Below are 24,161 nucleotides of genomic sequence, written 5' to 3'. Positions count from 1 at the left end.
TCGGGATGGGGGACACAGGCCGGGTGTCACCCCCTCCTTGGGATGGGGGACCTGGCCAGCCGGCGGGCTCCGCAGCCCCGGGCCGCGCTCGGAGCAGCGCCGGGAGCCTCGGGAGCCGCAGGCAGGGAGCCGGCAACGCCGCCAGCTCTGCCCGCGCCAGCGGGGTGCTCAGAGAACACGTCCGCTCCGCTCTGGTTTTGCTTATTTACTAGGAAGGCATTAGCTGCTGCAAGTTAACGTTTGAAAAATGCTTGGCAACCTCTCACTAAACACTGCAGAGACATCAGAGCTGTGTCAAGGGTTAATAAGGGTTTTACATTTCCATTACGTTTCACCCTCTCTGCTTCGTATGTTAGGAGACACATATATGCACAGCTATGTTTATATACATACAAACAAGCAAGTGCAATTCCATAAAGGAGGCCAGGGAGGCTAGCTGGAGCTTGGGGAAAGGACAGCAGCTGACCTGACACTGCCATCGGCTTTACAGGCCACGTGCAGGCACCTAGAGCTGGTTTAAACGCATGTTGCCATTGCACAGCCCCTTTAAAGCACCTGGGAGTGCTTGAAAGCCTGGGAGTAGAGCAGAGCTGCTCTTCCGTGCTGCTGCGTAAATGCTGAAATGAAGACCTAGAGCTTAAGCCAAAGCTCGTTTGGTCCCTGTGAATCTCGGTGAAACCCGAAGAGGAGCTCTGGCGCTGCTGCTTCTTTTAGCCCCCAGGAACCAAGCAGTATCCCAGCTCCTCACAGGCCAGAGCTAGAAGGCAAATTATTACGTGACCCCCAAATGACTGGCTAGGAAGCAACTGGCAAGTGCAGGGAACTGTTACTGCTGTCCAATTCTGATGACTAAAGGCGGGAGCAACTTGGCATGTTTGGGGCTAGCAATCCTTCATGTTTGGTGAGCAGATAACAGAGGATACAGGAGTGCTGGGAGTCAAGGGTCTCTTTATCAGATTTTTTTTTATTGAACAACCTGGCAATGATGCCAAGAGAGAACCAGAAAGCTCCAGTCAGCACTGCACTGCAATCAGTGATTAATTTGTTGCAAGACGCTTTGCTTGCTGTACATGACAGAGCTCATAAATTCTCATTTTTATTGATGTTGTCCTGGCTGTAGGGGCATGCTGGAAGAGGCTGGCTTGTGCTGCTGGCGTACTGGACAACTACCTGGGGACCATCAGGAAAGCGTAAGCAAGCTGAACCATTGATGCCATCTGACTGGGGTTAAGCCCAATTTATCAAGGACACAGGCTCCGTATCCAGCTCCCTCCACATGCACAGATGCACGTGCGCACACACACACGCACGAGACGTTCCTGCCTGCTCAGAGCAGCTCTCCTCTCTGAACCAGCAGCTGCAGGCTGAGGCTTTAACTCAGCAGCACCCCAGCGGGGCTGCCGCCGGGCGCTGCTCAGAGCACGCTCCCTTCGGTGCCCCTCCGATGGCTCCCAAAAGAGACTGTAATTTAGCTGACACCAGCCTCAGGAGCTCTGCAAGGCCAAGTCTGTGGCACTCCATATAAAGAAACAAGGAGCCCCGTGAACCTGGTTACCTATCTGCTCCGTGTATTGGTCCACCGGTACGTCCCGGGGAGGAGGCAGCTCTGGCGTTTCTTTCTCTCGGCAGGTCCTATACGAACGAATGCCCTCAGCTCCGTGCACGAGTTAGCCTGGAAACCCACTACGCCCAGCATAACGAGCCACCCCCGGGAGCACAGGCTCCTCAGACCTTGAATACTGTCCTCGGTATTCCGTATGTTCTTCGGTATCGCTTTTCCCTAGACACCGCCCACCCTTCCCGGAGCCAAACGTCCCCAGGGGAGAGCCTGCGCGTCCATGCGGCCGGCCCTTCCCCGAGCTGCAGCATCCAAGCGCACACAGCACTAACGGGGCAGCTGGACGAGCGGAAGAGGTGAAACAGTGGAGGAACGGCGGTCGCTGGGAAGCGGCGTGCACCGTGAGGGTCAGCACCGTGACTGGAAAGACTGACCGAATCTCACCTCGGGAGACTTCTGCCCTCTCCCACGGGATGGCACCTGCACTGGCACCACGCTGCACAACGCCTTTGAGAACGTTCACGTCCAAAACGTTAGTCAATCACGCTGCAGGATATGACAAACTGCTCAGAGGCTTTGTTAAAGCTTCTCTATTATTTTATCGGTCTAGCTCTTGTTTTTCTTGTCTTTGCTGTAAATCTACTGGCTGCAGCCCAGTCTGCATCCTGCCTTTTACTGGGAAATTGAGTATGCTGAACCTCCCGTCGCAGCAGGGCAGAGTTTACCACCTGTCACTGCAGCAGTCTTAACGAAACGCGGAGCATGTCGAGCACTGCCGGGACTGCTCGCCCCCGTGGCCCGCCTGGGACGCGTGGCGAGCACAACGGCACCCGGCGGGGGACTGTTACCGGCTCCATGAACGGGCTCTGCTCAGCCAGATAAACTGCACAGCCTACACACACATGCTTCTCCGGTGCAGAAGTTACGAGCACTGAACAGGACTCTACATCTTCCTGCGTCTCGGAGGTATGGTATGCTCCTACAAACCTGACTACAGGAAAGCATGGGTGAAAGGGGCTATCCAGGCAAGACGAGCAGCAGTCACAGGCGTGCACCCCGCTTGCGCCCAGCAGAGCTGGCAACGCGGCCCCAAGTCTGGCTCGTGCCGCGCAGGGCACCGGGGTGCAGCTCTTCAGGGAGGACAGTAATTCTTCTTATTAAAATCTATCATCAAATTGCAGATCTCTGAAACGGTGAAAGTCGAAGAGAAGCAAGTAAGGGAAGGATTCCTGTACAATACCTAGTGGAGCTGAGGGAACATCTTAGATAAAAAAGGTGTTATTCCCATCACTTTCTGCAGATGGAAGCTCACAGAATTACTGCCTGCTTTCTCATCCCACTCACTACCTTTCCAGTCTCCCAAATATGCACCCTAGGGCCACAAAAGCCTCGTAAGCTGCTGTGCTAAAACGAGAGCCACACAGGCAGCTGCCGCTCAGCCGTGCCGGGAGCAGCCCGAGTTCAGGCTGCGCCGGGAGGAAACGGCGGCGCTTCCTGCCGAGCTGCGAGTCCCCTTTTGTTTACAGAACCGCTTTTTCACCCACTCCACTAACCTCTCCCTGTTCATATTGCCACTAACGAGGCCATGGGAGGCAGTTCAGCCTCGAAGGAGTCCGAGTTATTTTCACAAGCCCATGGCAGACCTCTTCTCCCAAGCGCTGCAGCCATTCCTTGGGCCACCTCCCGCTAACTGCTGCGTGGCGAGACGAGGGAGGGTGCCTGGAGCCCCGCAGCAGCACGCGAGCTTAGCCCAGCACAAACGCCACCCTGCTAGCAGTCCTGTAGGTCGAGTCTCCCACAAAACACCCAGGGCCAACCCTGCTCCATGTGTGCTGCTCAATGGAAAATGATGGAAAACGATGGCCGGGAATCAAAACGAAGTCACGTCAGTTTACCGCTAAACATTAACGTGATTCTTAATTATCATTTGCTACATCAAGCTACAATTTAATGAGAACAAACACAGAGGCAGCCGTGACCTTCCCCTGCTCCGCTCTCCTCTCCATCCACCCTTGCTGCGAGCCGCGTTCCCCGGCCCTGCCTGGGGCGATGCTCCCTGCCGCCGCAGCTCATCAGCGCAGACTCCTGCTCACAGATCTGAATGAAGCGTGTCTTAATATAAGAATTTATCACTTCAGTTATAGTTAGTTGCTCTTAGTTATACATGTTGTTATAAACTTGCCTCATTTTGCAGTTATTGTTTACTGCACTTATTGAATAATGAATAATCCAAAAGCCAAGACGGATATTGCAGCTGTTTAAAATACTATGAGCAACGCTTGCCACCCGGATGCTTTTTGGAAAAAAGAGATGGGAGGAAGGAACTGTGTATGGAGCCTAACGAGAACACAAATGCTTGCCAGACTTCAATTTGAAGTACTTTCTTTCTGTTTCAACAAGAACTTTTTCTGCAGGCTCTGGAAAGAGCAGAACTGGACAACTGTAAGGGAAGCTGGGAGAGACTAACAGTAGAGGAGGAGCAGAGAGAGAAGTGGAACCAACCTATCTCCTTTTACTCAGAATGAAACATGAAAAGGAAACAAATTGCATAAAGGATGACTAATAAAGACAGCTTTAAAAATCACTTCAGAGTTAGTCTTTTCAGGTTCACAGCAGGGATGTCAGGAAAGGACATCCAATTTCATAAATCACATAAGTTTTAGTACATCTCCCTTTAAAGTCAGCTGTGCTGCACTCGCACCACGTACACACCCGCCTACACACACCCAGGACTGCTTGCAAACACCCTCTATTCTGTTCCACCGCTGATTCCCTTTTTCAGTCGTACAGAACTTTTAAATTCACTTTGAAAAATCGATTAAGGCTGTGTGCAACAACCTGCCCATCTGCAGGCTTTGCTCCGTGGCTGCAGGCGAACTGCCTACCTGTGTGCTGGGCTCCCAAACCCGTGGATCCCCTTTGCTAGAGGTTCAGGGTCCAGAGTAAACAGCATTCAAGCAAATCGTTATTCCATTTGATTGCTGCTTCTCTCCTTCCCTCCCCATGAACGCCGAGAGAAAGCGCTGAACGCTCCTTTTTTTTGGCAGATGACTGAACACAGAGGTTGGCTGGAGGCGCAGCTGCCGCAACCCCCACAGGCTGCAGTCACAGGAAACGGCGCAAACATCTGCACCGCCGAACTGACTGACAGACCTCGGGAGAGCTCTCTTCAGAGCAATCCAGCATTTGAAAATCCACCACACCGCAGGATGCTGCAGCCCCAGCAGTCCCCACCAGCTGAAACAATGAGCCGGAAAGCCTGCTTTCTCCATGTCTACTCCCTGGCCCCTTTTTAGAAAGCAACATATGAATTTAAAAGATTTTAAAAGTCTAGCTTTCCAAATCTGGATCATTCACTTCCAGAGCAAGTTCAAGAATGCACAGGAAATACTTTGTCATTGCAACTCCCTGTTAATTCGGCAAGTCCTGGTGAACTACCGAAAAGAAAGGTAGGTAGAAAACTACCGGACACTTACCCAAGGCTCCACAGGACAGAAAAGAAGATCAGTATGGAAAAACAACTTTGGGATCCCAGGAAACTCAGCTCCTCCAAGAGCAGTGCGATTCCATCGCCCTCGGCGCCTCCCTTGCTCGGGTCTGCACGGCTTCTACTACTCAGCTGGCTCCAAACTGCTCTCAGCCTCCTGGACTGCCCGACTTCCTCTGCAGCTGATAGCAGGATTATTAAAGTAAACTGACTATTGCCCTTTGTGAAGGGAGGTGGAGGAGAGGGAAGCTCAGCCCCTTCCTTTCCTTTGTAATTCAAAGCCTTCCTCGAGGCTCGCTCCTCTGGAGGAGAGGCATCTGCTCCCAGCCCTTCCCCTGCTGCCGAGGAGCTCGAGGAGCTCGCGCGGGTACTGGCTGCCGTCCAGGCTGAAGAGGCTGTGCTGCACCTCAGGTTTACACGACAAAGCAGCTCATTCCTAATTATACTTAATCTAGCACGTTTCTTTATGCTATATAACTAGCGCAGTAGAGCAAAGTATGGGTAAGAAATGAGAGAGTCTGCACACATGCACAGGCTCTGCTGTTTGCTCCTCCAGTTAGTTTTAAGATTTCACTAGCAGGTTCCCATCCATTTCCAAAGCGTCATCTACTCACCGTCCCTACGGGGGACACGCGGCCCATCGGCAGCAGCAAGGAGAGGACGCTCCCGGGAGGATGCCGGCCGCACCAGAGGAGCGCGGGTTTCCCGCGCCTCCCGAGCTGTGCTGCCCGCTCCTGAAGCCCATCATTAAAATGTCCAGACTCTTTCATACACAGTTGCATCCGGATTGGGCAGCTCTGTTCTTTATTGCTTCCTGAAGGTAGTTAATCTTTAAAGCTGAAACTATAAATGTTGTCAGCTTTGCTTGCAGCCTCCTTCTCTTGGTATTTATAGTTCTCATTTTTAATTATGAAAAGGTAAACACAATCCAGGCATACAGGAATTAAAGGACATTTTCCTCAAGTCCTCCAGAAACCTAAACTGCCATTGCATTAGCCACACCTAGTGTTATAAGAAACTCTAGTCCCTGATGGTGACAGAGCTCCTATCTCCAGTGTACTTCAACACTGCACAACGACCTGGCAAGCAGCTGCAGTTCAGCAGATTTTAGTTCACCTTGTCAATCAGAAAATTTTGGTAAATTACAGAAATAAAAGAGAGGAAAAAAAGACAGTATTTTGGTTGAATGCCCACAGCTCTTCCTTTTTCCTAAAACCAACCTGCTTGAGGCAGCATTTTTCAGTCATTCCTGACGGCAAATCAGGAATGCTGATGACCACAAGCAGTAGGAACTGTCATATTATCTATTTCAGCTGTTTTTACCATTCCCCAAGCTAAGGAAAAAGGGCCCAAGAGCTCCTGCTACAAACCTGGGTCACTGCGCCACAGGAGAGCACTGAGCAAGGCCTGGGTATTTTTTTGAACATTATCTTTTTGAGAGAAATAACTGGAAAGGCGGAATCACAAAATTATTTTCAATTACATCTCTGCTCAATGGCCCAATCTTAGGCTAACAGCTTGGCTGAGTCTTGTGCACAATCACAGTCTGTATTTCACTATCACTCCAATGCAAAAAAGCATCTTTCTAATCTATCAAGTGTAATTTGCACAGCTGGCTCTTGAGACATGCACTCCTTTAAATCGGGATCTTGTTTAACCCAGGCTCAGTTGCTGCACCAGAGCCCACACTATACCCAGCGCTGATAGACAAGAAACGAATGCTTTGTGTAATACCCACAACAAGGCAACTGTGGCAGCCACAGGTCAACAGAAAAGGAAACATATCTCAGGATGCGTATTCAGAAAAATAAACTGGAAGACAGTAAGTGGGTGCCAGATCATTATTCTGTGTTAGCTGTTTCCAGGCCAAATCCCACTTCCACTGAGATCCGGTGGTTAAACTTGCACTGCTTTCGCAGGAGCAGGTTTTGACACTCAGTAGTCTGATATAGTCCTGTTTGCTGTTAAAAATGGAGTAACACTCTGCTATTAGCCTGAAGAGCAAGAAACTCTACGGGAGAGATGAAGAGCACATATAAATTATGGTTATTTGACCTAAGTTCAGCAAATACAAAATGACAGCTCTATTCCCAGCACAAGGATGTACAAAAAGTAAAAATAGAAGCTTTAAGCGTTAAATGATCTGTCTTAGCATGTCACTGTTTTAGAGTGATGCCACCTGTTCTGGTAACACCCTGACTTACCCTAAACATTTTAGGAAGTCAGAATACTTGTGGCCTTCAAAAGCCTTTGTGTTCACAAACTTAAATCACTACTGTTTAAACCTGTGCAGGCCTAGAAGTGCTAGCTCCATATGGAATAACTTGATTTTTTTTTCCACAGAAAACATGGATTTCAAAGCCACTGAGTTACTGACTATAATTTCTGCTTAATTAGCACCATTTCCGTGGCAAGGCCTTATCCTGCAGCAAATCTTCTGCTTGTACTGTACTTTGCAGCCTCCTTCTATTCCACTGTATTTCACAGAGATCTTTCATCAGTGAAATGGATTAGCCCAGATCCCAAAGTAGTCCTTCCCAAGTTCCTCGGACTATGGGAAATTCCTCCCTCTTGTCCTGACAAGCTGACAACTCTTCCTACACATGTAGTTTATTATGGATATTATGTAGCACAGCTCCTTCGTCCCCTTAAAATGTCACCGCTCAAACCCATGTAGTCTTTGCAAAATACAAAGAAATATACATATTTTAGACCAGACTGGGATGAAAAGGCCAAGTAATATCATGTAGCGTAATCTAAGAATAAATGCATTTGCAGCAAATAATCCACCTGTACCAAAACCATCTAATTGTTGGGAGGCTTCAGTTAAATTCTCTTCAGAGGTAAAAGCTCAGAGCAAATATAAGAATCACCTTGGAAGCAGCCATCTCGGGCTCTCTACAATCCTCCCATTTCCTGGGATCCCTTCCCTGCTACCGAATCTGTGTTGGGTGGACGATCAGACAGGCAGACTGTCAAGCATGTCAGAACTCAGCTTAACTATGGCCTTAAGGCAGTACTAGAAGGTGAATGTTAAATGACAGGACTAAAACATGGACAGTCTGAACTATGACTGGTAAAAAAAATGCCAACTAAACAAACAAAAACCCAAACCCTCAAATACATGTCTACATTGTTGCAAGACACGAGGAGCTTGCTTTTATTTTATATTAAATTATTACAAGTTTGATCTAACTCCACTCATGCTCTTATATACATTGGCATAATAGACTAAAAATTGACCCAGCATCAGCTATTCCCTGTCTTAGGAATTACTTCCAGCTGCTAGTGCCTCAGGAGGTCCACGAGAGCCTGGGAGAATGTATCCATCTGCACACTTATCTCTTCATTTCAGACCATTCATCACTCTTGGCCTGGAAGCAACAGTTAATTTACAGTGACTCAATGTCAAGATGGCAGTTTAAAATCCTCTTGAGGATTGCCCTAGGAGAAGATTTTGTCCGGGCTCTCTGTAGCCACTATAGATTCAGCTGAGTCTCTTTTTAAGTCACTTAGTTTTAGAGCAAGATGGAAAGAGAAAAAGAGGGAATACCTGCTACACTGTATCTAGCGCGCTTCCAAAACCAGTGAAGGACTGTCTCTGCAGTGCGTTCTTTTGGGATTTCAATGGTCATAGAAATTAAGAGACAGAAAAGAATACATGGTCAGATAGAAAATCAGTGTGCAATGGAGATTATTTTCCTATGGTTTATTATTTTGTCCAGACTAGATTTAAATGACACATGGAAGTAGGAAATACTTCCAGCTTAGAGCGGAGGAAAAGCACATACGCTCGGGCTAACGTAACAGATTTGACCTTCCTGAAAAAGTAAAGTCACAATCAGAACTGTCCCCCCAACTTTCCAAATGGTAATCTAGATAAAATCCACAGAAAGGACTACTCTGAGTAGAGCCAACCAGAAACTAAATATCGATCCTCTTTTTTCTTCTCTTCTCTCTCTCAAGTTAGTTTGGACCTGACTTTATCTTTTCATTTCAAGAATTTTGCTTATCACATTTTACTAAAGATAATAGTCCTTGCTGTTTATCAGGGACAATCTCCATCTAATATTTTGCAAAGCAATTCTTCAAAAAACTTCAAGTTCCACCATAAACAACGGCTGACACACCATCTAGGTACATCACAAGGCGTCTAAAGAGGGTCTTCACAGGCAGAACGCTGCTACAAGCCTGCCTCTGCTGCAGATAACAAGGCTGAGACGATGACAGATTTCCTTCCCTCGCAGCCAGGACTGGCTCCTTCCAGTTGGCTTTCCCTGTTTATCCAGGACGCTGGGAGAGGGCAGGCACCAAATACGCAATTAACTGGCAGTTTGCAAGAGCATATTGCCTGAAGATAAACAGAGTGGGTGATCATGTCATATGTAAAATGGCCGAGTGCTGCAGATGTAGAGTTGACCCAGTTTTCTTTTTAAAAAAAAGTGAATTTTTTTTTTGTTCTCTAAAAATAATTGTATTTAAATGAATACCCCCCCATTTTTTTTTTTGCAGAGTCCCTCTGTCCTTTAAATATTTTGTGTATGTAAACCATTCCAGGTTCTTCTTTAATCTGAAAGTATTTATTAAATTAAGAGTTTACTAAAAACTTTTACTGCTGACATCAGTGGAGCATTTCACCAGGAGAACATTTTTTTGTGCCGCAACACAAAAGTATGTTCTGGTGTGGTGCTAATGGCCTTTGCTCTTCTCGGAGGGTGTTCTGCAAACAGGAAAAGACAAGACCCCAAGCTACTGGATCTGACTCTACCTGGAAATCAGATGATATGAAAAGGAACAAAACTATCAGGACAGACACAGGAGTGGGAAGGGGATCAGGTTTGAAGACTGCAGGTGAGAAATGGTTATTTAGGGAGGACCGGAAACAGGGATGGGGAATGACCCTTGGGAAATGGAGAGCGTTGTGAGTGGAAGGGACAGGCCATGCCATGGACTGTTTCAGCTTCCATATTCAGGTGTTGTCAGAAAGAAAGGCACAAAGATGAGCTGAGGAAATAAAAATGGTCAGGAAGAAGACAGAATGCTTAGGAGATCTGGATACACACTGGGGAAAGTATGTTCAGGGCCTGAAAGAGAAGGGAAAAGGAAACTTGAACATGATGCTACAGAAGTTCTGCAGCTTGGAAGCCTTTAGAAGGGCTATGACACGATCAGAGCAGCAGCACAGATGGCTGGATCAAGTGCAAGGCACCAGCGTAAACCAGAAAAGCTCTCAGTATCAGGAGAAAGGGTGAAACAGAAGAAAAGTCTTAGATTAGAATTTTGGACTTAATATTCTGCAAACATACCCAAGGCCCAAACAGCTACCAGGCTTGATAGGAACAGGCATCGAGAAGCAATGACCTCACAGGACGAAAGGACACTCAGCTCTCCCATTTTTCATATTTAGTGCTATAAAACTGAAAACTAAAGAATGTGACAAATTTCTCACTTCATTTTACTGAGACCACGTTGTCATTAACATTACTGCTTGATTGAGTAAGAAAACACGTCATGGCCTGGCAGCTCCACTGTGAGGGACAAAACACGCAGATTGTACCTGCCTCGACCAACGTGATGACTTAAAAAATTCCTCCCTGGGAATTACTGATCCCATGGAGAGATTCTTACAGCATGCTTTGACCTGTTCCTTGTTATTTTGCTTATTGCTTTCACTCTGCCCTCAGCCTAGGCTGTGAACTGAGAGTTGACACTTTCACATGCATTTTGTAGACCACATTCTTCCCTCTTTTATGCCAGTGTGATTCCAAAGTAATTCTTCATGCAGGATTCAGTCCAATTTAACTTCCTGAATGCCAGGCATTAACCAGGTGCCATTGCAGCTAGTGTTGTAAAACCATGGCAAAAAATGCAGTAGCATTTTTTTAAATCTTCTTCTTTTAGATCAAAGTTTCTGTATTTGGGTACCTAAAATTAGCTACCGAAGTAAGTGACACGTTATTCAGAGATGCAGAACTTTCATTGACTTTAATGGATTCAGCATTCCAGAAAAGTAGGCCACTTACTTATGTACCTAAATAAGGTTTTGCATGCCTAAGTTGAAGAAATTAAGATTGCAAATGATGACCTTATGTTTTAAGAATCCTGAGAAACTTCTGCACCCATCAGTACACTATTCCCTTTATCTCTGTTACTTGCAGCAAGTCTCATTTGAGAGACAGATTTAAGCCGTAAATGTGCCTTTAAAATTTCTTGCAATAAGGTCTTCTGTATTTAGCAAAACACTTAGCCACAAGCTTTATGTCTTCCTGAAGAGAAGCACTTTACTGAATCAAGGCTAATAGCTTTCTCATATCCCTTTGGTTGAGATGAGGAACAAATCCTTTTCTCCCTACAGACGATTTCTGGTCCTGATGGGAATGGCTCAGCAGCCTTGAAGACTGCTTCTGCCTCATCACTTTGCCCTAGGAACCTGCTATAATACCTTACAGTACTTAATTCTTTAAAGCACAGCAAGCTAAACAACACTGGAAAACTGCTTCAAATTCTGCTGCAATCTGCATTTTGGGAAGTAGCGCAGGAGCCTTGCGGCATGCACACCAGCAGCCATGGGGCAGAGAGAGAAAAGAGGCATCAAGAAGCCACAAGGAGACAGAGCAAGAGCGGTCCTGCGGAGGCAGCTGCAAAGCCACGAGCACGATCCTTCCACTAAGGTGGAAGAGACGAGCTCCTTAACCCATTATTTATCTTACAACTTATCTGTTTTCATCTTGTGCCACTGAATGACTATCAACAGACTGCCACTTGGCTGCTTAAGGAAATAGCTGTATAATTTAGCTCTGATTGTTTAAAGCACTTGGCAGGAAACAACAGATAAAAACTGACAGGACTTTCTGCAGTTAACAATACAAACTAATTAAATGAACTACTGCTCAGCGAAATATTGTGATGGGTATCCCCAGATTGAAATGCAATACAAGAAGTGGCAGTGTAGGTTCTGCACCGCAGTCCACTGGTGCTGACATTTGTTAACAGTCAAGACTTTTCTAAAAACTCTATCTAATGTTCTATCAAGTTGTTTATGTTACACACCACTGCATGCAAGTTTGTAAAATTACACTAATTTACAAAATGGCCAGAGAGAAACCACAAACATAATCGAGCTTAGTCCATATCTACCACACTTCCATGCTCCCCCAGCTGCTAGTAGTAGGAGCCGTTCACTTATGCAACCACAGGGAAGCGACAGGGACAAAACGCCTGAACTCGGACTGTTTAACAGCTACCACCGAGCTTGAGCCGCGGTGTGCAGATGTGCTCGTAACGACAACACCGAAGGAATTAGACGGTTCAAGCAGTGCAGGCGTGGAGGATATTGTGATCATCCACCTCACTCCTACAGGCAATTGCTGGATATTGAAGGTTGTTAGGGAGAGCTACTGCCACTATAGGCAGCTGCAGGCACTCTTTTATTTTCCTTTATCTTACAAGCTGTAGCTCAGAGCCTGAATTATTCAAAGCAGATTCTGCTGACAGCTTGGCTGCAGCAGGGAGGCGTGCACACAGCGGCGGTGGTTTTCCACTACGTGTACTGGAGCCCACTTGCTAAATGTGTCTAACCAGACAATTAGCGCAACTCGTTAAGGGCCCGGAGGGCACTGAGGTGGAGCACGATGGGCTGCTCGCGTTCGCCTGTCATCAGGACTGTGGGCGCGGAGGACGGTCAGCAGCCGGCCTGTCCTGGAGACGCAGGCTGTCTCCAAGACGAATGGTTGGATTATCCTGTGGGCTCACCCACAGGCTCAGCTAAGATGATATTCGAAGTCCTAAGGAAACTAATAATAAAAACATTATCAGGGAGGATTTCCCTGTTGTGTATCTTACTGTAGGCATGATAAAATTGACTTGATGTGCTGTGAGGAGCCTCTGTGCACAGAGGTAGGATCAATAACTTAATGATGTATATGGCTGACTTGACACTGCCCTGGGTAACTCCTAAGCCGCAGCCAGGCTGCTGTCTGTCCTGTCTGCCCGCGCTGTCAGCTTACTTTCTGCCTTGGCCACAAGAGAAAGGGACAGAAGCGAGCAGGGTGCAGCTGTCCCCAAAGCTCAAGACCATGTTTCTTCATGGGGTAAAAGAGCATCTTGTCTTTGAGGGGAGTTTTAATGCTTGTTCCAACCCCAAAGTTTGACTCCCACAGTGAAAAATGGCAAAGTTTCACTCACACTGAGAAGAATGGGAAGTTTTCATTTACTGGCCCCAGGTAAAATTGGAAGGGAAATTACCTATGCTTTGTAGAGGAGCCAGCTTTCAAGCAGAAAACTAAAAAAAATTTAAGCAGGAAAGCAGTGTAGATGTAGCAGAGTTCTGCCTGAGTAAAACCAAGCATCCTGGCCAAATTTTTGATTACTATCTCTCCAACTTTCTTGTGCATCTCACCAAAGATCACCCTGACTTCTGGGGAGGAACATGCTTCAGCAACTCCAGGGAAAAAAACGGGCAAACCCCAGAGGGCCACGAGGAGGAGAAATCACGGCAGTGCCGAGGGTCCCGACAAGGCCCCTGCGCTCAAGGTCCAGCGAAAGCCCCTGCTGCCCCTTTTGGTCCTGTTTATGCAGAATTCATCAGATTTGTGGCCTCATGTTACCCCTCTGCACAGAGGTGAATTTATCTTCTCTGAACAAACCTATAGAGACAATATTTTAAAAGCAGTTGCATCTGCTCCTAGCAATGTCTTCCAGCATCAAGATACTGCGTTCCTCAATACTCCAAGCTAAAGCTGCTCAAGTGAACAAGATATATGCCAGATTCAGCATTTCTAATGGTAGCTGACATTGCCAGCACAGATAATCAGACGGGAAGAAGTCCCCAAACAAGGAGACTAATTAAAAAAAGCATAACTGACACTGGTATATAGCTTAAAAGATTTAAAAATAAAAACTAAAAACATCCTCATCCCCAAAACAGAAGGTACAAGAAAGATCTTTACTTTCATACAAAGCAGAGTTAATTTTAAAAAGCAAAGGAATTTTTAGAAAATCATGGTCACACATGGATCTTTTACATGTATCTATATATCTGAAAGTCGAGGCACTGGTTTCAAATTCCATTTGAAATTTTAAAGTTTACAGATATTTCCGAATTGATTAAACTAGAGTTTCACAGGAAAAGACAAAAAAGGGCAACTAGATCAGATTACAACTTTCTATATGGTAATAGACAAGAGTCTTGCTGCCTGAAGTGCTATCACTGATGGAAAAGATAGTAAGAACATATTCTTCAAAATAGCTGCCACTTTTCCCTGCCCACATTTCTGCAACACTGGCGCAAGGCTTCGGAGATGCATGTTTGCTGCATAGTTACAGCTGGAAAGGAGAAGCATCTCCCCTCCAGGCTTCGCAGGCGGGTGCGGATGGGGCCCACAGCCCGGCCCCCGGAGCCCAGTGCCCTTGGAACTGCGTTAGAAGTCTCCACACCGCACGAATATTCTCACAGGGAAATGTCATTATTACTGTTTTCTCAATATTTAATATAACTTAAGTACCATGCAAAGAAGAGAATTATTCTTTAAGAAAATGTACAGCAGACTTTTAATCTGACACTATTTGTTACCACACCATTGCAAAGACTAAATAATAGTCAAAAGCTAAAAATGCCTTTACTCTCTACGCATATTTCGTTTCTTAACTCATAGAGATTGGAATGTTTATGTCTAAAATTCTGTAAAAATGGGAAGTCTTAAGATTTTGGGTTTACTATTTCATTGAAAATGCAGAGGGCTTTTCCTGCCTACCTATTCCATGACTGCATTTCAAAACACTTTAGAACATTTACATTACACAAAAAGATGAAAAATAGGAAGAAGGAAAGAAATTAAATCTTGGCTTGTAATTGGCAAAAAGCTCAAAGCATTTCAAAGTTATAAGGTTACAATTTTATGAAAATGAGAGATTATTTTTAGCATTTTTTGAACAAAATATTTCAACCATCTCTACTTAAACACTTTAGAGTAATACGAAGCATGGTCGGTTCTGGAAAGCTGAACAACTGTTACAGCATGAACAACATACACCATCATCCCCGCTTACCTTGCATCTACTTATATGAATTCCAGAGTCCCACGTACCCGAAACACCTGGTACTGCCCCTGTAACCGGTTCTGAACACCGGAATCCCACAGCTTTGCGAGGGACACCTTCCTGTTGCTAGGCACAACAACAACATCACAGGACAGCAAGCAACTCTGAAACCAAGTGTTTGAAGCTGGCAAACAATCTGAATGTTTTGCTTGGTGAAACAGCCAAAGATAGTCCATGAACACCCCCGTGTCTATTGTAACTGTGATTAATCTTTCAGATACAACCCAAAATGAAAGCTTCAAAGGCCCCGGCTGCATCTGAGCCACCACAGAACACCTAGGTCACTACAGGGGCAAACAGTGCTTCAGACTTGGCACTCCTCAGGTCCATGACGAAGCGCCCGTTGACTTGAATGGGAGAGGAACGGACTGCAGAAGGCACATATATGCCAGGCTTGAGTTTCCAGGCTGAACTGTGCCATCAGCTGCTTTTGCCATGAAGGGGGACTGTTCCTCACCCTGGGAATACCAGAGACGCTCTACCGGAGAGGAGTTCAGCAGCTGGGAGGGCTCAGCGTACTTGAGTTTCTACACTGATACGCAAAACCAGTAGCAGTAACAAGAGATCTCTGTGAGTGGATACGAAGGGAAAATGTCAGTGCATGCTCCCTCCAAGCCAGCTTGTGCCCCCTGTCATGGCAGCCCATCACCCTCCGCCAGTTAGCTGAACACACAGGGTCAACGAAGGAGGAGTTGAAGGGAGCCCTGTGGAGTGGAGGTCACTCTAATGAGGTGAAGGCACTTTGTAATGGCAGGCAGTGGGGCTGGATTCTGTGATGGATGGTAGACAGCAGCTCATAAGAAATAAGATGGAGGCCCCAGCACTAAGGATCCACAGCCACATAAGCCATGCAATCAGCATTAACCTTCTCACACTGTCACAGGCTCAGAGACAGGCCAAGGGATATACGTGACCAAGCTCTACTTTGATTTCCCAGCTAGAGCTCAGAAATGCCTGTTCTGTGTTGTGCTTTTCCCAATTTAATCCCTGTCAAATCATTTTTTAAAGGTTTATATAAATATACTTGCATAAGACAAAGAAGACTACAACTCTACAGAGTTAATCCCAGAGTCTGTCCAATGAATGTATTATCTTCCCAGGAACTTAGTCTAAGCACACTGTTTTACTGCAGTCATCACAACAGAGCCCATCACTAGCATGTCCTCCAGATGTCATTAGTAAATAATAAATGAAACCACTCAGGAACAGTGGAAAAAAAAAAAAATCTCGGATTTTTTGGAGCACACTGAGAGGCCAGTAGCAGTGACAAGCACAAAAAGAAAAGTCGAACAGGACAAGCTCTGGGGAATGCCAGCTTTTCAATGTCACTGAGACAGGAGGAAAGAACAGAGGAACCCACCAGCAAAGGCAGCGTCCGCTGACTCCCCGCAGGTGGGCAAAACCGGCACCAACCCCAGGCACCACTGCCTGGTCAGTGAAAGGATGTATCCTCCCCCCGAAAGAACTCACTACCGGGCACCTGGTCAAAACGGAAATACGAGCATTGCATCATGATGACAGTGCCAACATTTGCTAGAGAAGGTCAATATATTTTCACTGTCAGCTCTTGGGAGGTTTCTCTTAACATGGTTTAATTGGGTTTCAGCACTGGTGAAAGCCCTGGAGAGCAAGCAAGCTTGCGCTTAGTCACAGAACTGAGTTACAAGCATTGGCAACAGTGATGCCCTTCTTTGTACAACCAACGCAGGGACCAATTCTCGCAGCCCTCTCTAGAGTCTGGTCTGGTTAGATTAAGGATTCAGTCCACCTTTTTCTTTCATTCAGTACACAACATGCTCTATCCCAAAGGTCCTCTTCTCTCCCCACTGTTAATACAGGGTGAGATAGGCTGGGTGTATCACCAAATCCTCAGTACACGAAAGCTCCCAGTCCTGAAGAAAGTACGTGGATCTGCCTGCCCTCCCCGGCTCAGAGCCTGCAGCAGAGGCTGGGCATTGCAGACCACAGCAGGGGAAGATGGAAACTGGGTGTGTAGCTTGCAAGAAAACCTCTTCCAGATGTGCTCTCCCAGCCAGCAGGTAACACAAGGCTGGTTGTTTTTCTGGGTTTTTAAAACAACAGTGCAAAGCGTAAGTCTTAACATTTTGTGAGTGCGTGCATGTGTGTGGGCATGCAACTGTGTACACAACCGAACTAACTGCACTGCTGAATGATCCCAGACATTAAGACCAATCATTCCCCAACCATTCAGTGGTGTCAGCCCTGTTACCGGTACTGCTTTATCTTAATTGAGCCTCCTTCCTTTCTCACTCAGTTAACACAGAGCAGACTCCTCTTTTTCACTCAGTTTTTCCTATTTGGCATTACTAACCTGGCCTAACTCAAAGATCGTATCATTTTCTTCACTCCACCCCTCAGTTTCTCCAAGGGCTAACTCTAGCACCTTTCAACAACACTAATTTAAAGCATCTTCCCCGAGTGCAGAACTTAGAGAACAAGTTTTGACAACACTCCATGCATTGCTCTTGAGCCAGCATACCCTGCCCTCAGCTGTAGGAAATCCCTGCATCCCAGGCAACCCAAACTGACACTGCAAATTATAAATAAATAGTAGGTATTCAGCCCTTTCCATAGAGTTGTCTCCCAACTCCTGCTCTTTCTCAGCTGTTTCATACTCACCTGACTCACTTTCAAGAGACAAGGCTCTACACCACAATTCACAGCATGGAGCTTCATATTTCCAACAAGATGCAGGTAAGAAATTGAATTATCAGAAAGAAGGAAAGTAAGAAAATAGCAAGAGAAGGTTTTTTAAGAAAAGACAGTAAACTATTCTCAAAACAGCTGCATGTGAATTAACTAGGAAAAATAAATCCAAACCCAAAATGTAAGCAAGTCAACCACACCCTGTCAACTGGAGAAAACTGGCTGCATCGTCATTCACCAAGTTAATATTTTTTTCCATGAATGCCAAGCCAGCTACAGTACAGTGAAGGAAAGCGAGTTGCATTTCATTTCCTGAGCACTTCAGTTCTGTCACCCGGAACATAGCTTTGGCCCTTTCCCTCCCTCTCCAGGGATCTCTGTCTCCTGGAGTTTCACTGCAGCTTTTTCTTTCTTTTTTTTCCCAAGCATTATCATCGAAAAAATGCACAGCCCTACACGTAACAACAAAGGGGCTATTTTCACCCTCACATTTATAACAGACAACTAACTTTTTAATTTACTGCAGCCTAAGATGGGATTCCAAAACATGTTAGATCTTTCTGAGATCCTGTTCCTGTCCATATTCCCTCCTGACCCTCTGCTCTTTACAATGAACCTTTGGGAAGGCTGAAACTGAAACTGAAATCTATTTCCTTGCCAAGCTGTTTCCCTGCTCATCCCCTTCATTTGCAGTTGTGTTAACAGGAGGTTCCTGGAGCGCACCGCACCGCTGCTGGCGCTCATTCCTTTTAGAAAATACACCTTGTTTGACAGGGAGTAGAGTGGGAGAAGTCTGTTGTGCATCAGTTTTTCCTGGGTTTGGTTTGTGGGAAGACCGTTATTTCTTATAGGCTGCATCCATTTATTTGCTGTGGATATTTCTAGCGTGTTTGTCTTTGTTTGTTGAGAATTTGGATTGGAAGCATCTCCTTCCTCCTAGCAGTTGCTGGCAGCATGCTGTAAAAATATGATTAATTAAAACATGACTATGAATCCATTGACAGGCTTAGGCTTTTCCTCCTCTAACGTAAAATAGAGGAAGGGCCATTTAACAAAGTTCTGATCTTGACTCATATTTCAAAGTACACTGCAGGTTAGTCCAGGGTAACTATGAAGCTGAACTTTTAACATTTAAAAGCTATGAGCTCTGGGAGAGCAGAGACTTCTGGTCCAAATATAAAAATAAATAAGAAATAACCAAGCCACACTCACAAAGGACTCCAGCAGCACACCAGAAGCTGGTCACCTGAGGGGCTCCCTCTTCGCTCAAGTGCCATTTTTAATTTGTAGACAGTTCAACCACAGAATATGCGCAGTCCTGCTGCACTGAGATTTTCAATTGAAACAACATATTCCGGCTCTTGTTCTGTGAGAAGCAACTAGAAATCCTGGAAGACCTTCAAAAATGAGTAGTATAATACTTGAAAAAGCAAGCAAATTTAGTAAATTGAAAAATTTGAATTTCCTAACATGGACTTAAAAGGGACTACTGAATCTTTAATGACTGCATTATAGAGATGCTTCAATCTGAAAAGGGCTTAAGGTCTTCCTTTGAAGAAGTTAAACTTAAAAAAATAATAATATAAGAAAAATGTCTGCTACATTCCAAGGTCACAAGAGGTTTCATGAAACTCTGTATTCCTACCAACTTTGACTTCCCAAATGAAAGTCACTTGTTAATCCAGAGCACCTACTTGAAACTGAATATAATTAGCTGGGGTAGGTAAACACGTGCGAGACTAAATAATACTACCATAACAAATGGCTGCAAGCAGCAATGTGCTGCAAATACAGAGGAAAAATGGGTTATTTATTTATTTCAATAGCACAGACTTCTTATTCACTTAAATGTTACTTTTAAGCTTGATTACTTTTAAGCTGTTAAGTATTCTACAGCCTTCTGATTGATTGATAGCTTGGAGGAAAAGCACATAGAACGGGAAGCTACTTTGCAGTGTCCGTGGAGTTAGTCATTAACTTCACCTTTCCAAGCCAGCTCTCTCATTACTTCTTTCCCAAGTTTAGTGCCATCCTTAATCCCGATGGCCATCTCCTCTGCCTGCACCGCATTTTGGACCGTGACGCAACGGTCGCCCACACCCTCAATTAGTGAACAATCTTCTCTTCATAGCCTTAATGAAGATGGTAAATGTCCGCTTTGAACGCTGAATATCGAATGAGGCACCTGCTAGAGAGAATGTCCCACTTGGATGGTATCAAGCCATGAGGAGTCGCTGGTGTTCACAAGGCTCAGAGGTCTTAAAAACAGCAGCTGAAGTTGGGTGACACAGCCCAGTGCTGGTGTAACCAACGCGAAGACACTGCCCAAGCGCTAGCGGCTGACACCCACGCTGCACATTCACTCCCTAGACCTGTGTTCCTGTCAAGCCCTTCTTCGTAAGAAGAACGAGATGGCAATTTGTGTCTTAAAATAAATAAATAAATAAATAATTCCCCGTTGTTAAGCAAGAACACAGTCCACAGCAAAGTGCTTAAACAAATAAACTGTTACACTAAGTCATAAATTTAGATGGCGCAAGCCTAGGTATGTAAATTTAAAATGAAACATTTAAAGACTGAGTGAGGCTAAATATATATATATATATATGTATGTATGTATGTATATAAAAACAATTTGAAAACACAGCAGCTTTTATAGATTATAAATATGCATGCTAATTTATGTGACTTCTATTGGTGTTTTCTAATTCAGTTTTAATTCATTTTATTGCATGCAGATAAATTCTAGATAAGAGTGTTGTAATGTGCTGAAGGCTTAATCCTACAGAAACCCCTTAATATGCAATTTAGGGATCTCAGATTCATAAATAATCCTAGAAGCACAGCATATAAGCTACTTTATTTGCATGGCATTTGGTACATCTGAGTGAGACACAAGGGACAGCAGGCGTTGCCTTCCTTTCAGGAGGCCCCTCATGGTGTGTCCATCGCAGAGACCGTGTGGGGATGAAGTTTATTTCAAGGATACCCTTCATCCCTTTAGTGGGGAGATTAAAAAAAAATAGACAATCCTAGAAGTTTGCTTCCCAGAGAAAGATCATCTATCCTCTCTGAGGACATTCTGGTAACAGGATAAAATTAGTACTCAAACACTACCCTTCTCATCCATCCATCTACTGGCAGTTTCAAGATAGTAAATTAGATCAATATAAATTATTTTATGTGTGAGCAGATGTCAAGCCACAATATGATACAATCAGATCAGATGGGTATTTCCTAGAAATTCAATATTTATCTGCATTCAGTAGAGAAAGTGCATCTGCTCATCCAGAATCCAAAAGAGAAGTCTGTTAATGAGGCTTGGACACTGTAAGAACTTCATGGACTAAGTCCCGAGAAGCAGCATAATTTTTACTCTGTGTAATAAATATTAATATTTTTTCCAGTTCTGTCTTTACCTAACTACATCCTCTTCAGTGGATCAAACTGTAGGAAAATCCAAACATTCCTCAATTTTGTAGCATTCAATATATTGGCATGATTGCATACACTGTGGTTGACCCATCTCTAGCTCTGTCTGCCCAAGACCACATCTGAGGCTTACACAAGAGAATCCAAAGGAAAGAAGAAAACCCAATACACAAAACTAACATTTGCTAGTGGAGCAAAACAGAGCACCTAGGTTAGGACATTCAAAAAACATGCACCAAAACATTCTCCCACGCTTCCCCCCAAGCTCCATTTTCCCCTATAGACCTCTTTCCTCTCAGATCCTGATTGGGATCCTTAGATGATGTTGGAAATAAGAGACCTGTTAGGTGATTGACTCCTCCAGCACATCCCCAAGGATTTTATCAGTAATAAAAGTGCTTTCACTATTTCTCTTGGGTCCTGTTCCAGACTGATATATCGGAGTATTCGGATAATTTCCTGGTGCCTAGATGCCTGTATCTTCTCTTCCCACTTTATTCCACTTATATCTGTCAATTATCCACCCTAAATTCTTTCTCCTCCCCAGTGTGGACACACTTTAAACACATGATTATGATATTCACACTGTTATCTTTTAGCTGACCTAGGTAACACAAGTGTCTGTACTCCATGCTCCTTTCGTCCCGTCAAGATCTTACATGGAGACGTTTCCAAAACTCTAAGTTTGGGCATCCGTTGTTCTACAGGCCACCAAGGGCTCTTCAGCCACGATTGCAGACAGCAGTGATCACTTCTTTATTTCACTTTGCTGCCTCCAACCCAGCTTGTGAACCACTCACCAAAGCAAGTATTTTCTTAATCACTGCTTTCTGAGAATTGCGATTATTTTCCCTCTAAATGTATTCATCTGATTATCTCCAGGATGAAATTCACTTGGTTAATTACCATCTTTTTAATTTGTTTAAGTCTATGTTTCTGTTTCGTCTGTTGTAACACCTCCTTGATAGCTTTCCCTACATTTACTTAGTGTGTTTGAGAGGCTCCCGTTTTAGGGAATGAACAGAAGATTTCTATAAAAAGCAGACACCAAACTAACCCTGGCTAAGCCAGCTACCTTACCTACAATTCATCATTCAAATTTACACATTTGTTGCTTGTATTTATTATCTGAAGTCCTGATCTTGCTCCCGTTCCCATTTCAGCCTTGTGCTCCATAAGGCTCACGCGCTCCCGGTCTGAGGTAGGCAGAACTGTAATTCCAGCTGGGAAACTGGCGTGCACAGGGACCAAGTACTTCCCTTAAAATCACAAAGGCATCTCCTAGAACTTGCAAATTGTCCTAAATTTCAAAAACCTTCCTCTATGACAGTATGATATGGTTTAAGACAGACAGATGAGGTTTCTCAAGAACGCGTAACACTGAAATCATGGCATTAAAACTATCAGCAGCCACCTGTGCAGAACCTCTCGCTGAATTACGACCTGAAGACTTGTCTGTCTTCTGCTGGCTGGTGTCCTTCGTTGGTGTCCAAGCAGAGTAACACCCTTCAGAATTAATTAATATACCCACACATGCATGACAAGTGTTTGAGAAGTGCCTGCTGCTAACGCTGCCACAAGCAGCCGAACAAAGTATGTCACTGACAAACTGCAAACGGCCAGGAGGAACCAGCCATTTAAAACCCGCAATATCAGTTATCACGTGAGCCCAGAAAAGAGAAAATAAACACATTGTAGGAGGACTGTAAGAGGGCTACTAAAAGCAGCATTATTAAAAATTGATTTTTTTAATGAGAAGTCTCTGCCTAAGCAGTCTCAGTTGGTAATGGGGTTAATGCAGTCTGATTTCACACGGTACTTTTCAAACGTACTCAGAAAAGCATATTGCTGCCATGAAATGCCAGCCACCGGGCAAGCGCGCCCCTCAGACACCGAAGACGGCTATCTCCCTTGAAAAGGAGGACACAACACGCCGGCAGGCGCTGCCCGGCCGGGGCGCCGGCGCTGCGCACCCGGGGCTGCGCGTTCAAACAGCGCTTTGGTCCTGACCAGCCTCGCAGCGCACCCGCGGCCCCAACCCCGACCCCAACCCGACTCCCAGTGCCGCCGCACCTGCGCCCGGGCGCGCCGCGCCCCGCAGCGCGACGCCCGACAGGGCCGCCCACCCGCCGCTGACGGGCACTAAAGCTTCAAGGAGATGCTTTTCCCCCTCTGCCTCTGTTCCTTTCCCCATGCTCCAGCAAAGGAAGCTGCAGAGAGATTTCATGGTGTAACGACAAAGAATGGTATTTATAGGTGAACAAAAAGGGCAACTAAAGGTGAATTAAAAAGAATCACACCTCGGAAAAGAAAGGCATCCCAGATGCTCCAGCACCACACCACGCTGGTGACAAGCTGGCAGGCGAGCCTGGAAGATCCGGCCTAGTAGAGATTCACCGCCAAGGACCAACTGCTGCTGCAACAGGCAGCACGTGCCGAGAGCCAGGGTCCCCCTCGAAGGAGAAGGGAAAGCAGAAACAGCCACTCGACATGCAACTTACTGGCTTCTTCCAGATTAAAATCACTTAGTGAAAGAGCAGATTTTATTTCTGTGTGTGTATATGCCTGCCCACATAAACGCCCAGCTATGTACATGTAGTTTAGTTTTTTTCTCTTTGCTTTTAAAATGAATGTATTGTTCTTGCACTAAGAAAACAGCTAGTAGGTTGGTTAGTTTCAGCTGAGATTCTAGAAAAAACTACAAGACTATATTCTCTTTTTAAACTTGATGTTTTTGATGTATTCCAAACATGACAGATTAAAGAGAAAGTCCTAAAAAAGCAGCAATTTCTCAGTATTAAGTCTGATTCAAGGAAATAAAGAATCAAATAGAGTATTTTTTGGAGTTTGAATACATATTAAATGTACTCATATGTATGAATACATATTCAATGTTTTTTTAAAAGAAAGTCCTGAGAT

General features: G+C 45.1%; 1 protein-coding gene across 10 annotated transcripts in view; it reads right to left on the bottom strand.

Moving 5' to 3' along the window:
• DAB2IP (DAB2 interacting protein) overlaps positions 1 to 24,161 on the bottom strand; it is a 216,169-nt gene that overhangs the window by 83,113 nt on the left and 108,895 nt on the right. Inside the window, exon 1 of one of the 10 annotated variants that reach the window (XM_062591360.1) lies at positions 5,035 to 5,225. The exons of the other annotated variants lie outside the window; for them this stretch is intronic. The gene's annotated coding sequence lies outside the window, so the exon portion shown is untranslated. Of the gene's footprint in view, positions 1 to 5,034; positions 5,226 to 24,161 lie in introns of those variants that run through there. 10 annotated transcript variants of the gene reach the window in all.

This window comes from Rhea pennata, chromosome 18 (genome assembly GCF_028389875.1).
Source record: "Rhea pennata isolate bPtePen1 chromosome 18, bPtePen1.pri, whole genome shotgun sequence".
NCBI classification, from domain to species: domain Eukaryota; kingdom Metazoa; phylum Chordata; class Aves; order Rheiformes; family Rheidae; genus Rhea; species Rhea pennata.
This window is presented reverse-complemented; position numbering and strand designations above follow the sequence as displayed.